The sequence below is a fragment of the Ambystoma mexicanum genome, chromosome 9, assembly GCF_040938575.1.
Source record: "Ambystoma mexicanum isolate Mex_15411 chromosome 9, UKY_AmexF1_1, whole genome shotgun sequence".
Lineage (NCBI taxonomy): Eukaryota > Metazoa > Chordata > Amphibia > Caudata > Ambystomatidae > Ambystoma > Ambystoma mexicanum.
In genome coordinates, this window is record NC_090931.1 from 1532447664 (window position 1) to 1532467951 (window position 20288).

The 20288-nt window shown below is 45.5% G+C and overlaps 1 protein-coding gene across 1 annotated transcript in view; it reads right to left on the bottom strand.

The window, feature by feature from the left end:
• The window catches only part of LOC138489450 (zinc finger protein 615-like), a 59308-nt gene extending 49352 nt beyond the window's left edge, over window positions 1–9956 (bottom strand). Inside the window, exon 1 of the mRNA XM_069617172.1 lies at window positions 9736–9956. The gene's annotated coding sequence lies outside the window, so the exon portion shown is untranslated. The remainder of the gene's footprint in view (window positions 1–9735) is intronic.
• Window positions 9957–20288: the final 10332 nt, after the last annotated feature.

The window sequence follows — 20288 nt, forward strand, 5'->3', positions numbered from 1 at the left end:
AGAGCTAAATGACGTATTACTGAATCTCACTTGATGTGACCGGTTCGGTAGCCCATGTTGATTCCCACCGATGGGATTATACCCCTCTTTGGTGTAACAAAAAGCATTTTCGTGTATTCGGTCCTGAGTGCAGTAATCTCTTTGACAATCTCTTCTAACCATGTTTTTATAGGTTAGAAGTGGGACAAGTTTATTTAATTTCTTCTTCCATTCTTTCAAGGTCTCCGGAGATCTTTAAAGTCATCTCTCGAACAGTAACTATAATCAGTATCATCAAGTCCCTGGCGCATTTGTTTGCTATATAACATCCATTGAACAACAAAGTCCTTGTTATCTAGGAACAAACGCGGCTCGTTTCAGACTACTAAACCTTGTGGAAGAGTCCCTGATCTCAAATATTCAATCTTTATTGAGCCATGCAGCTCGCTGCGGATCAGTCTCTTTTTGAGGTGTAACAACGCATCCTAGTTACTGAGATTAGCTACCATAAAGCCTTCACCCTCATCTGAAAAGAGTTGATTGAACTAATAGCTATAATACCCATTTGTCGTCATAGCTCTTAGTTCGTTCTGCTGCCATCCTTAAAACAAAAAGTCTCTCGCTTATAATAGCTGTAAACGGTGCAGTAGGACTAAGCAGTTTGTGACTGTTCGTACCAATCTATGAACAACAGTAACTAACCGACTCACGTGTTTGTCTACAGCAGACCGTAACCCTACCCTTAAGGTCTCGCAGGTGTTACCCACTCTAACACTTCTGAGCCTGGGAATCTAATGGCCTTTGTGTTGTAATCCCTCTCGGTGGACAAAATAGCTGTCCCACAGACCGCTAACAAATAAGGGGCTGTGTCAATTCACACAATATATAAACATTTTTGGTAATCGATTCAAGTAAAAAAAATATTTTAAAAAATCACAACATTTTAAAAAGATAATACACATTATGTATATTCTGATAAATGCTACTACATCTCATTAAGTGCAAATTTAAAAAGCAAGCCCCCACTAGCTAATTCAAACAGTGTATGATCCTGTGGAATAATTACTCCTAAAACTGCAGGTTGCTCTCATAAATCTTATATTTAACTCATTAGGCGAATCCTAGTGGTATTACCAACAAGGTTCTCGTTAAATCAATGACTTATTGAAAAAATGCTGTTTTACAATAGTGTTCTAAAAACCCAACATGTTTCGTTCTTTCTTATGAGATATCACTATTGCAAGAACTTCTTCAATGTATCCTTGAACTTCTTCCGGGGAACCCGACATACAGGTAATTTACACAGATTCATTCTTCAATTCTGGATCATTAACATTATGCAAGCCACCAATCTGAAAAATGAAAATAAGACTTTACCATCGTCTTAACACCAAATGATTTATCTTAAACATGGCCCCTACCGGCTCCAAATTTCTCATGATGTTTCAAGTTGTTAGTCTCTCCCTCTCGATCTTCCCTTAGTGGCAATCTTTTAAGTCATTAACCCTTAGAGGTCTTTTCACGCAGGCCCAGGTCACTGCACCATGTCTAACCCTAGTGGTCACAGGTTCTAGCCCTCACTTGCTTAATAACAGTCAGCAACACTGTGCTGCATTTAGTGATAGGGACTATAATGCTGACCGTACAGTTCTTGCCCCATCTGCTGTCAGCATTTCTGAATTTTAGTATGAAATGTTAGAGCCACTACATCCAGCCTGTAGCTCTCTTTGGGTTTTATTTCAGTCATCAGTGATGTGGTATCATGTTTAAGGGGTATATCAAACACAAATCACATCATGCAATTCTTTCCTGGGTGACTTGCACTTGTTATCACATTATGCACTTGAAATGTTCTAACCACAACTCTCAATCTGGTATTTTTATTCTGGTTGATCCAAGCTATTCCCAATTACCTCACAAACTCCTCATAACCCACCCTTCCGAGATCACCAAAAACCACTTTAACACGAGGGTTACAATTCCATACAACACCTTCGCCCCATCTTCTTCCTAGGACATTCACAAACAATGCTGCCCCCCCTTTTCCGACACGGGCACTTTAGCACAACACCACAGTCAAAGGACTAATATGCAACCTGTTTACTTGACATATCCAGACACAAGGGTCAGGGAGAGTCAGGCAATTGACTTAAATCACACACAGCCGACGGCCCTTACTTTTCCCCACAGGGATAAAAGGTGGAGCAAGAGAGCACAATACGAGCAAGGCAGACCGCACAAGAAGATGGCTATCCAGACCTGGCAGTTCAAAAGGAGGAGAAAGGCGGCAAATCGAGAGGCTGACAAGGAGAGACTCGACCTTGCTCTTTTCGATTCAGACACGTGAAACCTCCACAGTGGGAATCGCAAGACCGAGGAAATATCACACGTGTCCTGCAGCAGATGTCAACGGTACATGGAGCGCATCGATGCTGATAAAGCAGACTGAGGGAGGCTTTGCCACAGTGGTACCAGCCTTGCCTCCAGTGACGAAGAAAGCCCAGCGGTTCATCACAGCCGGTGAGTCAAAGGGAGAACCAATAAGAGCCGGGCTGTGGTAAATGAATGTCGTAAATGAATGTCGCAAAGTGGCAACTTGAACTGAGTTCAAAGAACTGTAAACGTGTTAAAGGGGAGACCCGCGGCAGAGGGAACAGGCACCACATGGATGCTAACTCGCAAGACTCTGGTTCCCTGCCTGAGTGAAACTACAGATACCAGAAGGCCATAGGAGAGCAGTCGGGTTAGGTCAAAGTGGTCATACAGGAGGTCAAGCAAAATCTCTGTACAGTCGAAAGCCTTTGACATACGAACTGTAGAGAAAGCAAGGGAGGTGAATCCCGCAAACAGTGAAGTTGGCAAGAGTGAACCCGGAAGAGGGATGCTGACGCGAAGGAGGCAAGTCTAAAGTTCCAAGAAACAGGGTGTTGACAAACGTGAACCCGGCTGAGGGATGTCCACTGAACTGTTTAAAAAGACATTAAGATTCTCAATGAGAATAGCCATAGTGAACCCGGTGGAGGGAGGCTTGAAATTGAGAGGGGTCTGTGCCCAAAAGAGGGCGAGCCATTATCACCCTGATCAAGTGAACCCAAGAAAGGGAGGTTCACAGTGAACGGATGAAAAGATATTGTACAAGACTGTTGAAAGCCATAGTGAACTCAGCAGAGGGAGGCCAACAGTCGAGAGGGGTCTGAGCCCGAACGAGGGAGATCCAGGGGTGAAGCCATCACCAAATGTCCATTAAGAAAAAGGAACTGTTATTGATTTATGGAATACGATTTGTGAAGGGTCAGCACCCAGAAGAGGGGGACGCAGGGGTGAATCCATCACCCAAAGAAAACATGAAAAGGAACTTTGTTTGTTATTTTACTGAGCCTCGAAGGCAAGAAACTTTTGTTGTCAAGGCTTCTGAGAAGTTGAAACCAGAACTGTCATCTAGTGGTGCGGAAATCTTGAGAACTGTGCTGTTCTCCAAGATCCCACCTTACCCCGTGCTTAAAACGTGGGGAAGGGAGACCCACGCCACCACATGCTGACATGTCAGAACACATAATTCTTTTCTTGAGAACTATCCTACACCCTTTTTGTATTCGTTTTAAGGTTTAACAATAGGTTTCTTAATATAGGCCTGTTTTATTTGACACAACGCCCTTATTTTCATTTAATGGTTGGTGCTTGCTCCCATCTTAGATTTAGGTTTATATTAGGCGTTTTTCCAACCTGCCTATACACCCGTGAACTGGGATCAATTGTGCCAGTCTTTCCTGTTGCCACCATGAGTTCAATACAGTAGGGAAATTTACTTTCTTAGGTTCTCCTTCTACATGATACTGGAAGAGGTCTTTAGCAGGTTAAGTGGAGAATGGAAGGGAACTTTTACAATAAGCCATAAAAGCTTGAGATACACAGGGAGCATCCCTAAAAGAGAGAGAAAGTGGGGTATGTGCCTTCACGTGACCATGCCATGTAATCCTCCTGAGGGGCACTTCCCCACCCTCGTGTGGTTCTCCCTCATATAGCCCACCCAGGTTCAGGATCTGGTAGCAGCTGCTGTCCCCTGGCCACATGGTGAAAGCCCCCCCCACCCACCCCAGGGACAGAATTGAGGACATCACAAGATCGTTATAGCCAAGCATCCCAGCATGAGATTCCTCTAGGCTTCTCTGAGTTTGCTAGCCCCACTATGCATCCCAGCATGAGATTCCTCTATGCTTCTCTGAGTTGGTTAGCCCCACTATGCATCCCAGCATGAGATTCATCTATGCTTCACTGAGTTTGCTAGCCCCACTATGCATCCCAGCATGAGATTCATCTATGCTTCTCTGAGTTTGCTAGCCCCACTATGCCATGGTTCTGCAGTGCTATAGCCAAGCATCCCAGCATGAGATTCCTCTATGCATCTCTGTGTTTGCTAGCCCCACTATGCATCCCAGCATGAGATTCATCTATGCATCTCTGAGTTTGCTAGCCCCACTATGCATCCCAGCATGAGATTCATCTATGCTTCTCTGAGTTTGCTAGCCCCACTATGCATCCCAGCATGAGATTCATCTATGCTTCACTGAGTTTGCTAGCCCCACTATGCATCCCAGCATGAGATTTATCTATGCTTCTCTGAGTTTGCTAGCCCCACTATGCATCCCAGCATGAGATTCATCTATGCTTCTCTGAGTTTGCTAGCCCCACTATGCCATGGTTCTGCAGTGCTATAGCCAAGCATCCCAGCATGGATTCCTCTGTGCTTCTCCGAGTCTTCTAGCCCCACTATGCATCCCAGCATGAGATTCCTCTATGCTTCTCTGAGTCTGCTAGCCCCACTATGCATCCCAGCATGAGATTCCTCTATGCTTCTCTGAGTCTGCTAGCCCCACTATGCATCCCAGCATGAGATTCCTCTATGTTTCTCTGAGTCTGCTAGCCCCACTATGCATCCCAGCATGAGATTCCTCTATGCTTCTGAGTCTGCTAGCCCCACTATGCATCCCAGCATGAGATTCCTCTATGCTTCTCTGAGTCTGCTAGCCCCACTATGCATCCCAGCATGAGATTCCTCTATGCTTCTCTGAGTCTGCTAGCCCCACTATGCATCCCAGCATGAGATTCATCTATGCTTCTCTGAGTCTGCTAGCCCCACTAAGCATCCCAGCATGAGATTCCTCTATGTTTCTCTGAGTCTGCTAGCCCCACTATGCATCCCAGCATGAGATTCCTCTATGCTTCTCTGAGTCTGCTAGCCCCACTATGCATCCCAGCATGAGATTCATCTATGCTTCTCTGAGTCTGCTAGCCCCACTAAGCATCCAAGCATGAGATTCCTCTATGCTTCTCTGAGTTTGCTAGCCCCACTATGCATCCCAGCATGAGGTTCCGCTATGCTTCTGAGTTTGCTAGCCCCACTATTTGTTTTATTCGTATTTATATAGCACACAACAGCCCAAGGACATTGTGGCACTTGTTACAGTACAAAGCTAAGTTGCTTAGTCACATGGTCATTAGTAGTATATATACAGGTTACAATATAGTTATATTACGTTTGTGTCATATTACAATATACATGGCAGAAGTGGAGGAGGCAGTCCTCCACTTGCTAGTTGAGGAGAGTGGCCTTGAGGTTGTTGCGGAAGACAGATGGAAGTTCCAGCTCTAAGGGTGGCAGTGAGTGAGTTCCAGAGTTTCGGTGCAATATAGGAGAAGCCTAGACCTCCCGCTGTGGCTCTTTATGCCTGGTATGTGTAGCTGGTTGGTGTACTGAGCTCTGGTGGGGCGAGTGGATGTGGTCCTTGATATTGCTTCAGATAGGTATGCTGGAGCGGTTTTGTTGATGCATCTGTGAGTGATGGTAAGGATTTTCAGAGTAATACGGTCTTTGACCTGGAGCCACCGTGCTTCACGTCTGGCGTGGGATATATGTCTCTTCTAGGGATGCTCATGGCGGCTCTGAGGGCATTGTTTTGTGTGGTTTGCAGTACTATGCCATGGTTCTGCAGTGATATAGCCAAACATCCCAGCATAAGATTCCTCTATGCTTCTCTGAGTTTGCTAGCCCCACTATGCCATGGTTCTGCAGTGGAATAGTCAAACATTCCAACATGCAAGTCTTCTGTGGTTCTCTGCACTTACCAATCTGTTTCTCTGGTACGACAATTAGTAATATAGATATTAATATTCTGCTCTATATCATTTCGAATGCCACTTTGGCAAGTATGTGGTTAACTCTGCCTCCGTCAGCCTTTCAGGTTACTACATTTACAGATATGTCCTGAGGTGGCTGGCATCTGACTTCAGCAGCAGAGTGAGCAAAGACATCGAGGACAGGAAAGGGATGCAACAGTCAATTGTGGAATGGGGAAATCAGTGTGCTTGTAGCCTGGGGTATTTATAAGGGGAAAAAATTAGAAGGCCAGTTTGCCACTTGGAAGAAGCCACCAGGCTCTTTTTTGGCGCCCTACTCTCCAATATCAATGTGAATATCGGAGAGCTTCAGGTTATCGGGACACGCAGCAGACTGGACAGAGAAACCTTGCAGCAATTGATGTAGAGCGCGATGACAGCAGGAATGGATATGCAATTGCACAAGGTGGTGAAGAAGTGTAAGATTACCTAAACACTGAGCCGTTCAGTATCCGAAAAGACCCAGGAGTGCCGGAGTACCTGTGCCCCAGGAGACACTTCTGACAGTAAATCGGCTGGTTCTGTCAAATGACAGATTGCACCTACATAGCTAAAGGGCCGATCAAAGGCATCAGGGCCCACACCACTAAGATCATTTCTGGTCCATGGACAGGCTGTAACTGGGACTGGGTGGCACCAGGAGAAGTGTGGGTAGTGACACCACCTGTTAGTCCAGCCCCATGCCTTATTAAACCCCCCTCCCCAAGAATAAACCCTGAATGTCTTAATGAGCTAGTTTTAGGTCAGGTGTTGCTAGTGGGAGATGGAATCTCTTGGGAGTGGGAAACCTGCTTCTAAGGCCCGTTACGCTTGCATGTGCCTGTCCGGGCCTGGCTAGCGGCCCGACAGGCTTCCATCCAGTAAGGTATGCACCTACTCCTGCATCCATCAATACATTAAAACATATTGGCCCAAACTATTACCCAAAATGTCCTACTATCATGTCGACTCGTATCCGACAAACCCAGGATATATACATTAGGTCTACCTGCAATTGTAACTAAAAGGCAGTCCCTGTAAACGCCTTCACTCTCAGAACACTATACCATACTGAATCTATTATCAAATGCTTTGCACAGCCAATGTAGCCCCCAGCCCCAATGGGTGAGGCTTTTCAGTTGCTGTGCCTGGCGTACCACCTCATTACTATTCCCCTTTTGCCAGCTGTGATCCTGCATGCCCACCACGCTCAATTGGTCCCAGCAAGCAGGGTATGTCTTAAAACCTTTTTACCTGCAAACCTAAATCAAGTCATGTACTTCACTGTAACTGCTTTGAAATGATTTATCTTTGTAACTGCCGCGCAATCACCACATGTAACCTTCACTGCATTACTGTTCCATTTTTGCCTGCAGTGATCTTGCACGTCCACTCTGCTTAAAGTGAACTCAGCAAGCGGGGTCTGTCCTAAAGCTTTACCTAACTGTCTTGCAACCATGCAACTTGTAACTAACTAGAGCATAGACGCCCCAGGGCTTGGTGCGCTGCTTTAAATGCAAATAATAAATACATTTAAAAATTAACTGGTAGAAGTTTTTTTTTACGGTGAGAACAAATGCATAGAGTCTGTTGTAAAACCTGAGACAGACTTACATTACATAGTACACACCGATACTAGGTAGTTAATGTGTTTTGGTCAGCAATGGAAAGAAAGCCAGTAAGTATTCAAGCGGAATTTTTGATGTTATGGGCCACCTTCGTACTCACAACCTTACAGGCCTCCACCTGCGCAACACCCCCCTAAAGGAAGCAACATGATCCCCACCACAAATACAACACTTTGGTGTACATACAGAGACACAATCCTTAATGTCATGGGGACCACCACACCTTCTCTCTTTCCCACAAGATCGCGCCACATGACCACAATCTTGACACTTATAGCATCGAAGAGGGGCTGGAACATAAGGCTTCACCCTAAAACGCTGAAACCCCAAAAACACATGCTCCAGCACCCTACTCCCCCTAAACCGAATGGCCACTGTCATAGAAATTACGCCCCCATCTGGACCTTTCCTACGCAACCGCCAAACCACCAACTCCTACAAGGAACTCAAAATCCTTGTCATGCGCACAGAGAGGTACCCCATAAATCACCCCCTTATACACGGCACAGCACCAATCCTTTTCCAGACTTACTCTAAAGGGCTAACCCCACTATTGTAACAGCCTCTTTCTAAATGTACCTGCCTCTACTCTCTGCCCTCTGCAACTAATCCAGAACAGGACTGCAAGACTTGTCCTTGGCCTCAAGCCCTGGGATCGCATCTCTCCAGCTCTGAAATCTCTATTGGCTCCCAGTGGATGCAAGGATTACATTCAAAACCCTCTGCATTGTCCACAAGGCTAACTGGGGCCTGGGTCCAAAATATCTTCAGCTATCCCTCCGAAAATACCTCCCCTCAAGATCTTCGCTCCTCTACCTCCAACTCCCTCAGGGTCAGTCGTTTTTCAAAGAAACAAGCTTGGGGTAGATCTCTGTCCTCTGCTGGGGCCCCCCTCTGGAATAGCCTCCCTGCCATTCTAAAACTTGAGGACAACCATCTCTGGCTCCGGATGCACCTCAAGACCTTCCTCTTTGCTTCTGCCTTCACTCCCGTTCTCCCCTGCTGATCTGCTCTCTCTTGGCACCGTGCACCTGACCACCCTGTCCCCTGGGCACAGATACCTGCTCACCCTGCCACCCTCCTGCACTACCTCCTGGCCACCCCTCGCACTGTGGTCTGTATCTGTACCCATGCAGTCCCCCACCGCCCACCCACCCCCATTTCCTTCTTTTTCTGCACTTATCAGACTTACCCAGTCTGCTGCCATAAACACAGCACTTGCCACTTGCTGGCTGCACTACCACTCTTTATTGCCTCAATTAGCTATTTATTTTTATTTATTATTATTTCTGTTTCTCCTCTGCCCCGCACTCTCCCCTTCCATGCACTTTTCCCCTTTGCCATGTACTTGCACGTTCTCAATGTCACGGGGCCTAGTAAGATCCTTGTTGCGTTCTCCCGTTCCCCTCCCTTGCCGCGCCCTGAAACACTTGTGTATGAGCACGATACAGAGAAAATATATCATATCATATCTGGCTTCGCTGACTTGATAACCCACTGCCAACCCAACTCTGCCTCCATAGGTTCAACCCCAAACTCACACACACCCACCCACACACTGCTGTCAACCAGAACCCCCACTGCCCTCCACCCTCCGATCCACATCTACTATGAAGCAGCACCTCACTGTCATCCCCATGCGACCCCCCCCTCCTCCCACCATCAACACAAGCAAACCCTCCACCAGAGACTGATGACCACCACCTGCACCGGATTTTCCTTTGCCACCATCACCCTTGCCACTTCACCCCCCTGCAGCCCTAAGGGACCCCTTGTCAGATACACCACCACCAACCCCTGCAGACCCATGGGTAGCCTTACCGCCCAATGCAACCCCCCTCCCGTCCCTGTAGCAGGCCACAGCTCTCAACTCAGCTGCTTTTGGGGAGTGTCACCCGTCTTGAAAGCAGATAAATCACCCAGCCAAACGGACGCCCCTGCCGCAGCGGCCCCGCGCGCCCCAGGTGCGCCTCACCCTTCCTCGTTCGTCTGTGCGGCGAGCGCCGCCGCCGCCGCCGCTGTCTGAGCTCTCCAGTTCCGGGATGTGGAGGGGCGGCGAGGGCTCCTGCTCCCCCCGAGTCTCTGCCTCAGCCAGCGCCCGGACTCCGGCTCAGTCACTAGGTCAGAATGCCTACAGCCCGCCCTGCGCATGCGCTGCTGGTCGGTGTCTCTAGTTCTGCGCTGCCTCAGTGCAGCGTTGGGAACCTTCCGCTCATAGACCGTTCTGCGCATGCTCTAGTAATTTGTCTCGTCGTGCAGCTCAGTGCAACATTGGAAACCTTCAGTTTATAGGCCCTCATACGCATGGTTTTCTATGACATGTCTTGATATTGCGCAGCCTCAGTGCAGCGTTGGGCTCGTCTGCTCATAGAGCGTCATGCGCATGCCCTGCTGATAAGTGTCTCCGGTTCTGCGCAGCCGCAATCGTGAGACCCTTTGATCACTCACAGTCAGAGGCGCTGCCTATATCCGCGGTCATGACTCCCCTCGTGAGTGTTGCTCTGATTTTTCTCAGAGATCTTTGACGAGAAATCCCCCAAGATCAAAGGAGGGAAATCCACTCAGAATCAAAGGCGAGAAATCTACCCAAGACCAAAGGCGAGCAATGTCCGGACAGGGTCCAGATGAGCACACCTGCCTACATTAGAGAAACCAAAACCCGGATATTTACGTCACACAAGCCCCGCCCACCGGCCCCACCCACATATTTAGAAAATCACGACTACAAAGAAATATAAAAAAAGTGCTAAAAAAAAACAGGGCAGTTTTTCCAAACTAACAATTACAGTGGAAAATGGAAAAACTGGTAAATGAGTCAACTTTCTTCCTCACCAGACTTCATTCACAATGCCTTACTTTCGCTTTGAAAAGGGAATGTAACTTTATACACAATTTTCAGCACTCCGCCGTGGTTATATAAAATGACAACGGGAGCACTGCAACGTCCAGCACTGTGAGTCATATTTTCCCGCAATCAGAGCTTGCTTTCTCTAAACGGCTATCTTTAGCTCGTCAGTTGGTTTCCACCTACACCCGATCTTCTCAACTGAATACATGAGGACCGACTTATCTACAGCGGGTCCTCCTGGTACTATTTGAGGGTCTTGCTACTTATTGCCCTGACGAAGGCGGAACAGTCTTTCAACTGTGAAGATTCTACTTTCTCCGCACAGTTACCACTGCCGAAACGCACTTTCTTGATCAGAGGATATTCACTAACTTCACTAACACGCTTCGCCCATTTTGGGTTTCAAACCCTGCTCCTTGTGCTTTATTTGCTAAGGACACGCAGTATTGGCATTCATTACTTTGGGTTCGCTAAACTCCCCTCTGATGCGTTGGCAGACCCAATCCCAGCTTCCTAATATTTTCAACCTGGGATTTCATTTTCAAAGGAATATGTATACTAGAAAAATTGAATGCCCATTTATGAGTAGGAACCCTTGTTCTTGTGAAGTAATATTGTAAGCCTAAAAACAATTTAGGAACTCCGACTTATGTCCGGCTTTGGTCCGGAATTTTCCTTTTTCTTTTTGCTTTGTTTTTCTTGCCCTCTGGCCTTGTTTAGTTAAAAGTGTTGATTTGGTTCCAACCAGTTAATATATGGTTTCAATGATTTCACCTACTGTTTTATATGTGTATTATATGGCTTTAACCAGTTAATATATGGTTTCAATGATTTCACTTATTTTTGTGTATGTGTATTACATGTTTGACTTAATTGTATGTACAAATATTTTGTATTAAATATGTTTTTGACACAATATCCAATTGCAATGTGAGGTTGTGACTTTGAAATATACAAATGGGTGTAGTGTTTTACATAACCAATGAGGTTATTTCGGGAATAGGACCCATATAGGACTTAATTCCCTAACAGTTTTCATGGGCCCTCCCCTGCATTACCAGTACCCCTTTTGTTGTGTACATCAGTTTTTCCAAACTAACAATTACAGTGGAAACAGGAAAAACTGGTAAATGAGTCAACTTTCTTCCTCACCAGACTTCACAATGCCTTACCTTTGCTTTGAAAAGGGAATGTAACTTTATACACAATTTTCAGCACTCGGCCGTGGTTATATAAAATGACAACGGGAGCACTGCAACGTCCAGCACCATGTGCCAGATTGCAGAAAGGTGCATTTGTGCATGGTGTTCGCGCTCAAGCAGCAATCTGTCTAATGCAGGAAGAGTATGTATTGCTCATTTATATTGTGATGTCCTGAACGGCCAGAAACCCGGAGACTCCAAGCTCTTCCCCGGAAACCCAGAGAAGAGCATAAAAACCCAGAGTCTCCGGGATAAACCCAGAGGTTAGGCAGGTATGCAGATGAGGTAAGTTGATTCCTGTTTTGTTTTCTTGTGGACAAAAGTCACTGCTGCCAACTGGGCCCACGTCCTGAGCACATGATATGAATGGGCGTCAAGTCACCTAGAATACTCGCGGATAGCCAAGGGTGAAGCCACCCTCAAAGATTTGGGGGGGCTGGATGGCAGTTATGAAAACTGCGACGGAACATTTAACGTATTGCCCTACTTATTCCCCCCGTCCTACCGTGCCCTCCCCAAGCCCAAGAGGCTGAGTAGATATTACGCCTTCCCTTGGCCCATTAGATCCATCATTCACTCCAACTCACCAGAGGCGTAGCCATGATTCCGTAACAAGTGGGTCTGCAGCTAATGTAGTAGGGCCCACACTAAGAAAAACCTGTAGAAGCAAGGGCACTTGTTCTGCCCCCGGCCAAATGCACAGGAGTAACAGAGTAGTTAGGGTGAACCAATCAGGGAGGGGGTTGTCCCAGTGAGAAATATTTTTAAATAATGGGTTAAAATAGTGCATTTTTCAGTATATTTTCTGTGATAAATTAGGTAAAAAGCCACAGATTACAATCGACTTTACAGGGTAAGACATAAAAGGTCCATTAGATGCGAAGTCACCAACAATGCAGAGGAGCATTTTCAAACATTTTCACAATTCCTTTGCCCGCTATATGCCAGTACCCTGTAAGCGTCAAAAAGTGTTTTCATATTGATTGTGCTTACACATGTTCATTCTGGTGCACCGATGTATGCCGCTATTCCCACATAGGAAAATACCAATACATGTCAGTATCCCCATGTAAGAACATACTCCCGTTGGCTTTGCCTTAATGCCAGTGAAAAAAAGCCATGCCACAGTAAGAAAACATAGCAGCTGGCTACACAAATCCCCCTGTCCCCATATAAGAACTCTCATCATGGTGTATTCCCCCCTAACGGCAGTAAAAAATGTCATGCCAGAGTAAAAAAAATATTGCCTTGCAGGCTGCACGAATGCCCCCACCCCAATGTAAGAATACTTATCTTGCCTTTGGCCTTAACACCAGTAATAAACTTCAATGCCACAGTAAGAAAGCATGCTCTTGTTTCTGTCCAAAATTCATAAGCACCTCCATAACCCACCACTCAGCCCGATAGTAGCAGGTACTGTTAGTATCTTTGATCCTCTAGCTATTTGTATTGACCAAGTCTTACAACCTATAGTATATACGTCGGTCACCTACCCTAGAGACACTACACACTTTCTGAATTCACTGAAAGATAGCAAGGATCTCAGACATGAAGACCTCTAGGCTACATTTCATGTACAGAGCCTCAACACATCTATCCCCCATCAGGGTGTTCTCAGAGCACGTGAATGGGCTCTTCTGAGGGAGGAACATTGCAAAGCATCAAAGCTTTTCACACTGGAACTGACAAAAATAATTTTATATAACAACTTCTTTACATTTGGAATACAGTTCTACATACAAGAAGCTGGAACCTCCATGGGTTCTGACATGGCCCCAGCTTATGCGAACATCTATATGTATTATTTAGAGACCCAATCCATATTGAATCACCATCACTGGAGACAGAAATTGGTTACTTGGAAATGATACATCGATGATGTCTTCATTATTTGGAGAGGCGACAGGTTTGAACTTAATGACTTCTTGTTATATTGTAATTCTGTGGACAACCGCATCGAATTTACCATGGAAGTAGGAACCTCCAAAATTCAGTATTTAGATGTGGAATTGGAACTACTTGAAGGCAAGATTACTACCAGTCTTTTCCATAAACCCACAGATGTCTACAACAGTCTACATTATTAAAGTTATCACCCTAAGCATCTTAAGGGTAATCTTCCATATAGCCAATTCCTTCAGGCTAAACATTTTATTTCGGAACAAAATATGTTGGCAATTGAAATGGACAAAATGACTTCCAAGTATACAAAGAGAGGATATCCGGACCGGATAATTGAAGCAGCTAGAGATGGAGCCAATCTAACTTCCCGGGACGACCTCTTAAAAGGTAATCCAACGAAGCGAGAAATCCTGTTTCTCTACACATTGAAATATTCCAACCAGAGTCATCAGATCACTAGACTGATCAAGAAGAATTGGAGACTTATCCAATTGACCCCCAACTACAGAAACTATTCCCGCAACCTCCACTGATTTCATACAAGCGAAGCAAGAAACTGAGGGATCAACTGATAAAAGCTGAAAGAGCAAGTAGGACTAAACAAACTACACTGCAAACGAAAAAGATAGGCAGGTTTGCCTGCTTACACAGTAACAATTGCAATAGCATAATGAAAGGCAATTATGTCAGACACTGGGGCCAATATCAAATTGAGACATTTTGCTACTTGTGGCACCATGTCAGTCATCTATGGATTGAGCTGTCCTTGTGGAATATTTTAAGTGGGACAGATAGCCAGGAAAATAAAAGAATGCTGTAAAGAACAAGAAAGTAAGATCAAGACCAACAATGCCCACTCTCCCGTGGCCAGAGATTTCTCAGAGGAAAGACACACAGGGGCACAACTCAGATTCATGGTACTTGAGATTGTAAAGAAATCACCAAGAGGAGTTGACCACTCCAAGAAACTTGATCAAATGGATCTTTACTGGATTGACAGTCTCAATCCCTATCGGATGAATGAATACTTTTACCTGGGTGCGTTTTTATAAGCGTTTTTTATAAGCTTCCCTACAAAACTCCATTGGTCTAAATCTCCTGATGAGGTTCACTCTTGGGTGCTCCCGTGATATTTGTACCCACAGGTTTTATATCTTTTTGCAGCACTTTTCATTCAGTCATTCCTGATATCTCGCTATCTAGAACCTTTCAGCATCCATCAGTTTTTTGGTGAAATACCTAGTTTTTCAATATAGTGAGAATATGCAAAGAATAGGAAATGTTTCGTTTTTCTGACACTATTCCATCAAATGTAATACATATGTAATTGGTGAATGAATAGAATGTGAGCATGGGTGCCATTTGGACTACCACCTTATTTGTTGAGCCGTTCCCCATCATAGTACCTTTTTGCATATGATAATTCCTCCTGTTTAACATATGCCGACCTTGTTGGCACTACTCCTTTAAATAATGCACCTTACCCACTCTATCCAGAACGACCCATGGCGGCCCTCATTATACCTATCTCATCTCCGCGATGTCACCTCACGGACGTAAATGCATGGTTCCTACATTTCACAGCAGCCTCGTTCTGAGGCTTTCCAGTGGATTTAAGCGTCTTACACATTGCGTTGACACTTACATTCGGGTGATCGTTACACACCAGGTGAGCGCGAACATCTATAATATAGAACGCCATTTGTGTACTTTAACAACTACTTTTCTGTAACCACGCATACAGATAACGACCCCGGATGGCACACTCGATCTGTATTAAATATTACTGCAACTGCAGCCTCTGCAGCCGCACATACCTAGAGGATGATGATTGAACAAGGGCTACCCCAATGAGATTTGGCAATTATTGAAGCATTGCCTTGAATTTCCAGGTAGGGATCCAGCTCCCACTACCCACTCCCATTAGTTTCACAGAATTACCAGAGTCGAATTCTGATTTTTACACACTTGTGCACCCTTTTTTTAGGATACCATTCATTGGGAAGATACTCGTGACAGGCCACCACCCCCCACTTACAGACAAGGGATTTGTCCTTTCTTTTTCAGAAGGTTGTCCAAGTGGCACAATTAAGCAAACAGACTTTATCTCTTGCAGGAACGAAGCCGTAGATGCAGTAGCCAAAAGGGTTGCATATTCTCCTAATATTTCAAGTTTTGATACTCTGAGTATTAAGGAAAAAGTAGTCATAGCCGTAGTAGTGCAAAAAGGGTTTAATAAATTACCAATTACCCAATTAATAGGGATTCAAGGAAGTGCACCGCAAGAAAAGCAGGAATTATGGAAGTGAAGCGGGTGTTCTTTATCTCCCACAGGAGCATTATAGCGACAAGAAAACACTGTCAGGAAGTGTGGTTGGACGCTGTGGAGACGGTGGAGTCATTAGACTCGCACCTCTTTCCCCGCTCTAGTCCTCACTCAATATGGCGGAGTCACGTATAAAACCAGACTCCACCCATTGCTCGGTGCGTTGTATCTGTGTTTCTACCTTTGTACATCGCTCCGTTGTTTACACTGTGCTTTCCCTCTTGTAATTTTCCAGTTACAGCCCTCCTTATAGTTCCATTGCTGTTCCGTTTCTATCTTTTGCTGCTTGTAGTTCTCCTTCTCTCGTTCTTTCAGCCTTATTTTTCGTTCTATCTTCTTATGCGACACTCGCGCTAAAACCTTTTACTTTTGGTTTCTCCCGGCATTTCACTGCTGCCGTCCGTGGTTAGAGCATAGAGTTGCTTATCCTTTCGCAGCCCTCTGCACCTTCCTTCCTACTGTCGGCTGTCTATAGCCATTGATTACCATTGATTATCACTTATTCTTATCTTTTCTTCAGGGTACCTTGTGTGATTTTTCCCGAGTCACCGCTACCTTTCAGGTGCCTTTCGCCTTTCCTTCCTTGTCCCCTTTACTGTTGTCCAACTTGGACGTCTAAAGACTGCCCCGTCTCTTCGCCTGTTATCTCTTAACTTGGCGGATTTCCTTTTCTGGCTTAGACTATCTTTTGATTCATCAGCTCCACTCTAATTACTCTCTAGCTGTACTCCTTCTTATTCTTCCTGAATCCTTTTCCATTTTACTGTGAACCGCAAGTCCTTACCTTCTGGATTTCTGTTTACTTACCTTCATTCCCTGTTTTTGGGGATCCATAACTTCTGCACGGAGAGCTCTGAAGAGAGACTTTTTTTGGCTGATCTCCGCTCCAGATCCTTCTTCCAGTCTTTTCCATCCGGACTACAGAATCTCCATCAGCTCCACCGTTAATCCAGGGTTTTTTCTGCCTTTTGGCTTTTTCCCTGATTTTGGTGCTGGCTCCCCGGGGTCCTCCGAAGGCAGGGTTTTATCTCTTCCAAAGTGGCCTCTGGGGGAGCCAGACCCTATTTACATGACCGGAAGGACCACAAGCCCAAGGATAAACTGGCGACGGAGAAAAGGTTAAGTCGCAAACCCCGGGCAAGGTTCCCACTGAAATATCATCCGAAGAATCAGGTGAGGAGAATTGGGAGGGTGAGCCCGCATCTGACAGTACAATGCCTGATAGTTCCGATGGCATCCTTGGAGCAGTATCAGGAGTTGGTGGCGGCTATGCAGAATCTAACAGTAGAAGTACAAGCGTTACGAACAGAGAATGTCGCCTTACAACAACAGGTTGTGTTACATAGAGATGACCATGGTGACTTGCCACCCATGGCGTTATCCTTTGGCAAGTATGATGGTCACCCAGGTGGATTTAAGGATTATCTTGACGCTTGCAAGGTTTACTTCACTTTCAGACCTCATGCCTACGAGACGGCCCTATCCAGGGTCGGATTTATTATCACAAACCTTACTGGCAATGCCTTATCATGGGCACTCCATTGGTAACTGGAAACAACCCTACTTTAAATGATTATGATCGCTTTGTGGAAACTTTCAAGGAACGTTTCGACCGACCAGAAGTTCTGTACACCTCATTAGAAGCAATACTAGATGTGCATCAGGGAACCATGGATGTACAGACCTATATTTCCTGTTTTTTGAGACTGGCAGAAAAAGTCAGATCCGCCAGACTCTGCAAGACAGACAATCTTTCGACGTGGTCTTCATGATGATATTAAGGATGAGTTAGCGCGAGTGGCAAGACCGACTTCCTTTCATCATCTTTATCTCTACAGATTGAGTTCCGCACGCAGGAACGCCGACAAGAAAGAAGGAGAGGTTGCAGGGCCCCTTTAAGCTCACCTTCCCAATCTCAGTCTACAAGGTCGACGCCTAATACCGAAGAACCTATGCAGATTGGAACCGCACGGGGTCCATTAACTCAGGAGGAGCGAAGGCGACGCCGAGATGCCGGATTATGCATGTATTTTGAGGAACTGTCCAGAAGTTCCACCCAGAAGAAAGGAAAACTCCAGCCCCCGAACCTATGCAAGGGAAGTATCGGGGGAAGTACCTGCCACCCTTGCAATTACTCCCGACCAATAAATGAAACCGAATACTGCCAGTTGATAGTATTTCAGGTACTACTTTGGTTGACTGATTCAGAGCCTACAGAAGTACTAGCAATGTTGGACTGTGGTGCAGCAGGCAATTTCATTGACTTAAATTGGGCCAGAGAGAAGCTTGTCCCTTCAAGACCTAAGCCAAGGCCCATACCAGTGGAAGGAGTGGATGGAACACCATTGTCGTCCGGTCCTATAACAAGTGAGACGCTACCTTTGAGGTTGAAGATAGGAGAACATCAAGAATATCTGACCTTCAATCTCATCAGAGCCGCACACTTCCCTTTATTCATAGGTATTCCATGGTTGAGGAAGCATAATCCTCTTATTGACTGGTCTGCCAACAAGGTGAGTTTTAACTCACAGTTTTGTGAAACGAATTGTATCAACCCGCTGATCCTGAGGTCAGAAAAGAAGGAGACTAGTATCCTCAGAACTATAACCATTGCTTCAGTTCCAGTTCAGTATCAAGAATTCTCTGAGGTGTTTCAGGATACCTTACCTAAACAACTACCCCCTCATAGAGAGGAGAACTGCGCCATAGACTTATTACCAGATTCTTTTGTACCGTTTGGACGAATGTATCCACTATCGTTACCTGAAAGACGTACCTTAAGAGAATATTTAACCGCCAATATGCAACACAGCCTCATCCAGGAGTCTAAATCATCTGGTGGCGCCTCCTTGTTCTTCATACCGAAGAAAGACTCCGCCGAACTACGACCATGTATTGACTATAGGGTCTCAACTCCATTACTGTCCGAGATCGGTATCCCATGCCTCTGATAAGAGACATACTTGAGGCAGTCCAAGGAGCAGTTTATTTCACAAAGTTGGACCTTCGTGGGGCCTATCATCTGTTCCGGATACGGAAGGGGGATGAGTGGAAGGCGGCCTTTCGGACTCCCTTGGGTCTATTCGAGTATAAGGTGATGCCCTTCGGGCTGGTCAATGCACCGGCCAATTTCCAAAGGTTCATGGACAAGATCTTCTCAGACATGCTATTCCTTTCAGTGGTAATCTATCTGAATGACATTTTGATTTTCACCCAAACTCTACAGGATCACCGCCTGCAGGTAAAGAAAGTATTACAGCGTCTACAGACACACCGATTGCTTGTCAAGCCGGAAAAGTGCCAATTTGAGACGACTTTTATTTCCTATTTAGGATTTATCCTCTCGAAGGACGGTATCGAGATGGACCCAAATAAGATCAAGGCAATCCTAGAATGGAAGGAACCGGCCAATGTCAAGGAGATACAGAGGTTTCTGGGTTTAGCCAGTTTTTACAGGAAGTTCATTACGAATTTCGCCAAGGTGGTATTGCCTATCAGCGCTCTTCTCAAGAAGGGAGTCAGATTCATTTTTGATAAGTACTCTAAAGAAGTCTTTCAACTTCTCAGGAGATTGTTCACTTCTTCCCCAATTCTGGTACAGCCTGATCCGACCAAACCTTTTATAATGGAGACAGACGCATCTATCGGAGCAGTCGGAGCCATTCTCCTACAGGTATCAGTGGATGGTATTGAACACCCAGTTGCTTTCTATTCCAAGACCTTAACAAACAGCGAACACAACTATTCAGTTCTCGAGAGAGAATCATTGGCCATCAAGCTAGCCTGCCAAGAGTGGCAACACCTTCTGCAAGGGGCTCTCCATAGATTCAGCATCGGCACAGACCATCGCAACCTGCAAGTGCTTCAGCGGATGGAATGTACTAATGCTTGTCATGCTAGGTGGGCCTATTTCTTTTTACAATTTGATTTCATCATCACCTTTATACCAGGTTCTGAAAATAAGAAGACGGATGCCTTATCCCGCAGCCAAGGAGAGGATTCCGGGTTATACCAAGGTCATGAACTGGTTTTCCCGGATCTCAGGATTGTTACCACGGCTTCCGTTTCCTCAAGATCTCATTCCACAGCAGTATCAGAAAAAAGCAGAGTTTCCAACTACCGTGGTACAAAGAGAGGATGGACTTTATTATCAAGACACTGCACTTTACATTCCCTCAAGGAATCCCAAGATCAAGTTCTCTCCTGGTGTCACGACAGTGCCTTATCTGGTCACCCAGGAATTCGAAAGA